Here is a 7214-nt window from a genome sequence, read left to right on the forward strand (position 1 = left end):
GACTTTTATGTCATCACCACACCCATTAATGACGTGTCGGCCTTCAGAGTGAAAGTGAAACTTAAACTGTTTAATTTACCCAAATCATCAAAGAGAGAGAGAGAGAGAGAGAGAGAGAGAGAGAGAGAGAGACGTGAGAAGAGAAGTGAACCTGTCGGCATCAGCCCAAGGATTGGTATATGATCTCACTGGCATATGCTTCTATTGGTTGCACGTACACGTCTGTATGGTGGTGGCGGCATTTACAGATCCTTGCAGTTTTATTTCAGACAGCATCAGAAAGCTCTGCTGTGTTAAAGCCTCAGAAATTTTTGGGAAAATGAAACTTGTGTGGACGCCACCACACTATTCGAAAACATGCTGGAAAACATGCCAAGGCGTTCATTAAACAGCTGGTAGAACAAAAGCCAAAAAAGCAGACACACACCCTGTCTATTTATGACACATCAGATTACCAGTAAAAACCACTTCCACCTGTCCGAAGTGATCACTGAACGAGTATTTCCTCATTGAATGTGTTAAAACAAAAGTGCTTTGCTGCAGTACTACTTGCTCAACACTCGTAGAAAGTGGGAGAAAATATGTAAAAAGGTAAAAATCTACAAAGAAAACCTAGCCATAACGATAATAACTATGCACAAATGTGAATGTGTAAATAAAATAATAAAGTATGAGAGGTTGTGACTGTGTCTGACCAATGTTTTTGATGCTGATCTGACGAACAGTAGATATGTAGGGACTGTCACACAAACACATTGTTGGCATGGCTGATCAGGGCAGACCTGCTGAACAACAAGGGTTTGAACAACACCTGATTAGAACCACAAGACCTTGTGGTTATGAGGATGCATCAATTTATGAAAAGCTGTTTGGCAACATTTGGTGCACACTGTGTTTTGAAAGCCCTAAAAGAATCCTAAAGGGCTGAATTAGGCTTTTTCCCTCACAAGTGATTAAATATGATCTCCTGAAAAACAGTTTCATTTTGATTCACAAATTTGTAAATGTGCAGAAACATTGAAAAACATTCATCTGATCTTACAACCACACAATTCGTCCCGCTTGCTGGATTGACCCTGGTCATGATGAACTCACTGGTCCATCAGAGCTTTATTTGAGACTTTATTTGTTGCAGTTGACATCCCATTTCTCAGTTAACACAAGATATAACGATAATAATAATGGTCTTTGTGCAGAAACTCCAGCCACAGTTAGACAGTTTACTGTATGCAGATTTTTGACAAAACATTTCAACAGTCACTTTAAGCATTTATTAATTCTACAGATTCTGAGACAGAATCTGAAACATTAATGTCAGGAAATAATTGATGCGTAATGTATAATGTTTAGACACTTCAGTGAAGACATACTCTTGCACCTATTGTACAATATATACACACACATAATTTTGGCCAACCGGAGATAATGCTGATGTTCAATGTTTGCACAGCATTTTGTGTCTCTGTGCTGCACTCTGATGATGGCAATAAAGTTGAATCTAATCCATCCATCCATCCATCCATCCATCCATCCATCCATCCATCCATCCATCCATCCATCCATCCATCCATCCATCCATTGTCTATACCCAACTATCCCTTTTCAGGGTTGCGGGGGGCTAGAGCCTATCCCAGCTGTCAACGGGCGAGAGGTACACCCTGGACTGGTTGCCAGTTGATCGCAGGGCAACATACAAGACAGACAACCATTCACGTTCACACTCACACCTAAGGGTGACCTTCTTGCTGTGAGGCACGTGCACTACCTGCTGCGGCACCGTGCCGCCCCTGAATCTAATCTATTCAAAGTGAAAGTGTAATTTGCATTACCTAATTTGCTTATGCCCAAGATGATAAGAATTTGTCCATCTGAGAATGTGAGTCAGTGTTGTGTGAACAAATTCAAAATGATCATCTCCATTATATCATCCAACACATGATTGTTTATAAAATGACACATTGTTATAGATTGAAACAGTCTCCAAAATAGTGAGAACTAGCTCCAACTTGATCAGTTACAACATTAAAATGCTGCTTACACATGAATGGATCAGTAATAATCATCTAATATTTCAGTATATAATAAGGTAACTGTGGCTGTTAATCTCCACAACAAACACTACAGATGTCACTGCACCTCTGACACTCGAAGACTGATCACTGTGCAATGATGTACTTTAAAACAATGATTCTCAACTGGTGGGTCGCGGTCCCATTTTCAGTGGGTTGCGGGCCTTTGACAGGTGAAAAAATAAATAAATTAAAAAAAAAAAAATCCTGTGCTTTTATTTTTGAAGGGGATTTTTTATGCAGCGGAGTGCCGTCAGTTCCTGTCGTGGCTTGTCATGAAGAGGTGATTGTGGGTCTCAAAGCCAGACCAGTTGAGAACCACTGGTTTAAAACATCTGTTTGTTGCTTAATAAGAAAAATCATACAGTAAGACTGTCCGTGTGTTAATAATAACTATGCACAAATGTGAATGTGTAAATAAAATAATAAAGTATGAGAGGTTGTGACTGTGTCTGACCAATGTTTTTGATGCCGATCTGACGAACAGTAGATATGTAGGGACTGTCACGCAAACACATTGTTGGCATGGCTGATCAGGGCAGACCTGCTGAACAACAAGGGTTTGAACAACACCTGATTAGAACCACAAGACCTTGTGGTTATGAGGATGCATCAATTTATAAAAAGCTGTTTGGCAACATTTGGTGCACACTGTGTTTTGAAAGCCCTAAAAGAATCCTAAAGGGCTGAATTAGGCTTTTTCCCTCACAAGTGATTAAATATGATCTCCTGAAAAACAGTTTCATTTTGATTCACAAATTTGTAAATGTGCAGAAACATTGAAAAACATTCATCTGATCTTACAACCACACAATTTGTCCCGCTTGCTGGATTGACCCTGGTCATGATGAACTCACTGGTCCATCAGAGCTTTATTTGAGACTTTATTTGTTGCAGTTGACATCCCATTTCTCAGTTAACACAAGATATAACGATAATAATAATGGTCTTTGTGCAGAAACTCCAGCCACAGTTAGACAGTTTACTGTATGCAGATTTTTGACAAAACATTTCAACAGTCACTTTAAGCATTTATTAATTCTACAGATTCTGAGACAGAATCTGAAACATTAATATCAGGAAATAATTGATGCGTAATGTATAATGTTTAGACACTTCAGTGAAGACATACTCTTGCACCTATTGTACAATATATACACACACATAATTTTGGCCAACCGGAGATAATGCTGACGTTCAATGTTTGCACAGCATTTTGTGTCTCTGTGCTGCACTCTGATGATGGCAATAAAGTTGAATCTAATCCATCCATCCATCCATCCATCCATCCATCCATCCATCCATCCATCCATCCATCCATCCATTGTCTATACCCAACTATCCCTTTTCAGGGTTTCAACTGTGGCTGTTAATCTCCACAACAAACACTACAGATGTCACTGCACCTCTGACACTCGAAGACTGATCACTGTGCAATGATGTACTTTAAAACAATGATTCTCAACTGGTGGGTCGCGGTCCCATTTTCAGTGGGTTGCGGGCCTTTGACAGGTGAAAAAATAAATAAATTTAAAAAAAAATAAAATCCTGTGCTTTTATTTTCGAAGGGGATTTTTTATGCAGCGGAGTGCCGTCAGTTCCTGTCGTGGCTTGTCATGAAGCATCAGAAAGTTCTGCTGTGTTAAAGCCTCAGAAATTTTGGGGAAAATGAAACTTGTGTGGACGCCACCACACTATTCGAAAACATGCTGGAAAACATGCCAAGGCGTTCATTAAACAGCTGGTAGAACAAAAGCCAAAAAAGCAGACACACACATTGTTTATAGCGCTGATCAGGCCAGACCTGCTACATAAGAAAGCTGGCCAGCTTGAACAACACCTGACTTTTATGTCATCACCACACCCATTAATGACGTGTCGGCCTTCAGAGTGAAAGTGAAACTTAAACTGTTTAATTTACCCAAATCATCAAAGAGAGAGAGAGAGAGAGAGAGAGAGAGAGAGAGAGAGACGTGAGAAGAGAAGTGAACCTGTCGGCATCAGCCCAAGGATTGGTACATGATCTCACTGGAATATGCTTCTATTGGTTGCACGTACACGTCTGTATGGTGGTGGCGGCATTTACAGATCCTTGCAGTTTTATTTCAGACAGCATCAGAAAGCTCTGCTGTGTTAAAGCCTCAGAAATTTTTGGGAAAATGAAACTTGTGTGGACGCCACCACACTATTCGAAAACATGCTGGAAAACATGCCAAGGCGTTCATTAAACAGCTGGTAGAACAAAAGCCAAAAAAGCAGACACACACCCTGTCTATTTATGACACAGCCGATTACCAGTAAAAACCACTTCCACCTGTCCGAAGTGATCACTGAACGAGTATTTCCTCATTGAATGTGTTAAAACAAAAGTGCTTTGCTGCAGTACTACTTGCTCAACACTCGTAGAAAGTGGGAGAAAATATGTAAAAAGTTAAAAATCTACAAAGATAACCTAGCCATAACGATAATAACTATGCTAAAATGTGCAAACACAAATGTGAATGTGTAAATAAAATAATAAAGTATGAGAGGTTGTGACTGTGTCTGACCAATGTTTTTGATGCTGATCTGACGAACAGTAGATATGTAGGGACTGTCACACAAACACATTGTTGGCATGGCTGATCAGGGCAGACCTGCTGAACAACAAGGGTTTGAACAACACCTGATTAGAACCACAAGACCTTGTGGTTATGAGGATGCATCAATTTATGAAAAGCTGTTTGGCAACATTTGGTGCACACTGTGTTTTGAAAGCCCTAAAAGAATCCTAAAGGGCTGAATTAGGCTTTTTCCCTCACAAGTGATTAAATATGATCTCCTGAAAAACAGTTTCATTTTGATTCACAAATTTGTAAATGTGCAGAAACATTGAAAAACATTCATCTGATCTTACAACCACACAATTCGTCCCGCTTGCTGGATTGACCCTGGTCATGATGAACTCACTGGTCCATCAGAGCTTTATTTGAGACTTTATTTGTTGCAGTTGACATCCCATTTCTCAGTTAACACAAGATATAACGATAATAATAATGGTCTTTGTGCAGAAACTCCAGCCACAGTTAGACAGTTTACTGTATGCAGATTTTTGACAAAACATTTCAACAGTCACTTTAAGCATTTATTAATTCTACAGATTCTGAGACAGAATCTGAAACATTAATGTCAGGAAATAATTGATGCGTAATGTATAATGTTTAGACACTTCAGTGAAGACATACTCTTGCACCTATTGTACAATATATACACACACATAATTTTGGCCAACCGGAGATAATGCTGACGTTCAATGTTTGCACAGCATTTTGTGTCTCTGTGCTGCACTCTGATGATGGCAATAAAGTTGAATCTAATCCATCCATCCATCCATCCATCCATCCATCCATCCATCCATCCATCCATCCATCCATCCATCCATCCATCCATTGTCTATACCCAACTATCCCTTTTCAGGGTTGCGGGGGGCTAGAGCCTATCCCAGCTGTCAACGGGCGAGAGGTACACCCTGGACTGGTTGCCAGTTGATCGCAGGGCAACATACAAGACAGACAACCATTCACGTTCACACTCACACCTAAGGGTGACCTTCTTGCTGTGAGGCACGTGCACTACCTGCTGCCGCACCGTGCCGCCCCTGAATCTAATCTATTCAAAGTGAAAGTGTAATTTGCATTACCTAATTTGCTTATGCCCAAGATGATAATAATTTGTCCATCTGAGAATGTGAGTCAGTGTTGTGTGAACAAATTCAAAATGATCATCTCCATTATATCATCCAACACATGATTGTTTATAAAATGACACATTGTTATAGATTGAAACAGTCTCCAAAATAGTGAGAACTAGCTCCAACTTGATCAGTTACAACATTAAAATGCTGCTCACACATGAATGGATCAGTAATAATCATCTAATATTTCAGTGTATAATAAGGTAACTGTGGCTGTTAATCTCCACAACAAACACTACAGATGTCACTGCACCTCTGACACTCGAAGACTGATCACTGTGCAATGATGTACTTTAAAACAATGATTCTCAACTGGTGGGTCGCGGTCCCATTTTCAGTGGGTTGCGGGCCTTTGACAGGTGAAAAAATAAATAAATTAAAAAAAAAAAAATCCTGTGCTTTTATTTTTGAAGGGGATTTTTTATGCAGCGGAGTGCCGTCAGTTCCTGTCGTGGCTTGTCATGAAGAGGTGATTGTGGGTCTCAAAGCCAGACCAGTTGAGAACCACTGGTTTAAAACATCTGTTTGTTGCTTAATAAGAAAAATCATACAGTAAGACTGTCCGTGTGTTAATAATAACTATGCACAAATGTGAATGTGTAAATAAAATAATAAAGTATGAGAGGTTGTGACTGTGTCTGACCAATGTTTTTGATGCTGATCTGACGAACAGTAGATATGTAGGGACTGTCACACAAACACATTGTTGGCATGGCTGATCAGGGCAGACCTGCTGAACAACAAGGGTTTGAACAACGCCTGATTAGAACCACAAGACCTTGTGGTTATGGGGATGCATCAATTTATAAAAAGCTGTTTGGCAACATTTGGTGCACACTGTGTTTTGAAAGCCCTAAAAGAATCCTAAAGGGCTGAATTAGGCTTTTTCCCTCACAAGTGATTAAATATGATCTCCTGAAAAACAGTTTCATTTTGATTCACAAATTTGTAAATGTGCAGAAACATTGAAAAACATTCATCTGATCTTACAACCACACAATTCGTCCCGCTTGCTGGATTGACCCTGGTCATGATGAACTCACTGGTCCATCAGAGCTTTATTTGAGACTTTATTTGTTGCAGTTGACATCCCATTTCTCAGTTAACACAAGATATAACGATAATAATAATGGTCTTTGTGCAGAAACTCCAGCCACAGTTAGACAGTTTACTGTATGCAGATTTTTGACAAAACATTTCAACAGTCACTTTAAGCATTTATTAATTCTACAGATTCTGAGACAGAATCTGAAACATTAATGTCAGGAAATAATTGATGCGTAATGTATAATGTTTAGACACTTCAGTGAAGACATACTCTTGCACCTATTGTACAATATATACACACACATAATTTTGGCCAACCGGAGATAATGCTGACGTTCAATGTTTGCACAGCATTTTGTGTCTCT

Source organism: Chaetodon trifascialis, chromosome 8 (assembly GCF_039877785.1).
Source record: "Chaetodon trifascialis isolate fChaTrf1 chromosome 8, fChaTrf1.hap1, whole genome shotgun sequence".
Lineage (NCBI taxonomy): Eukaryota > Metazoa > Chordata > Actinopteri > Chaetodontiformes > Chaetodontidae > Chaetodon > Chaetodon trifascialis.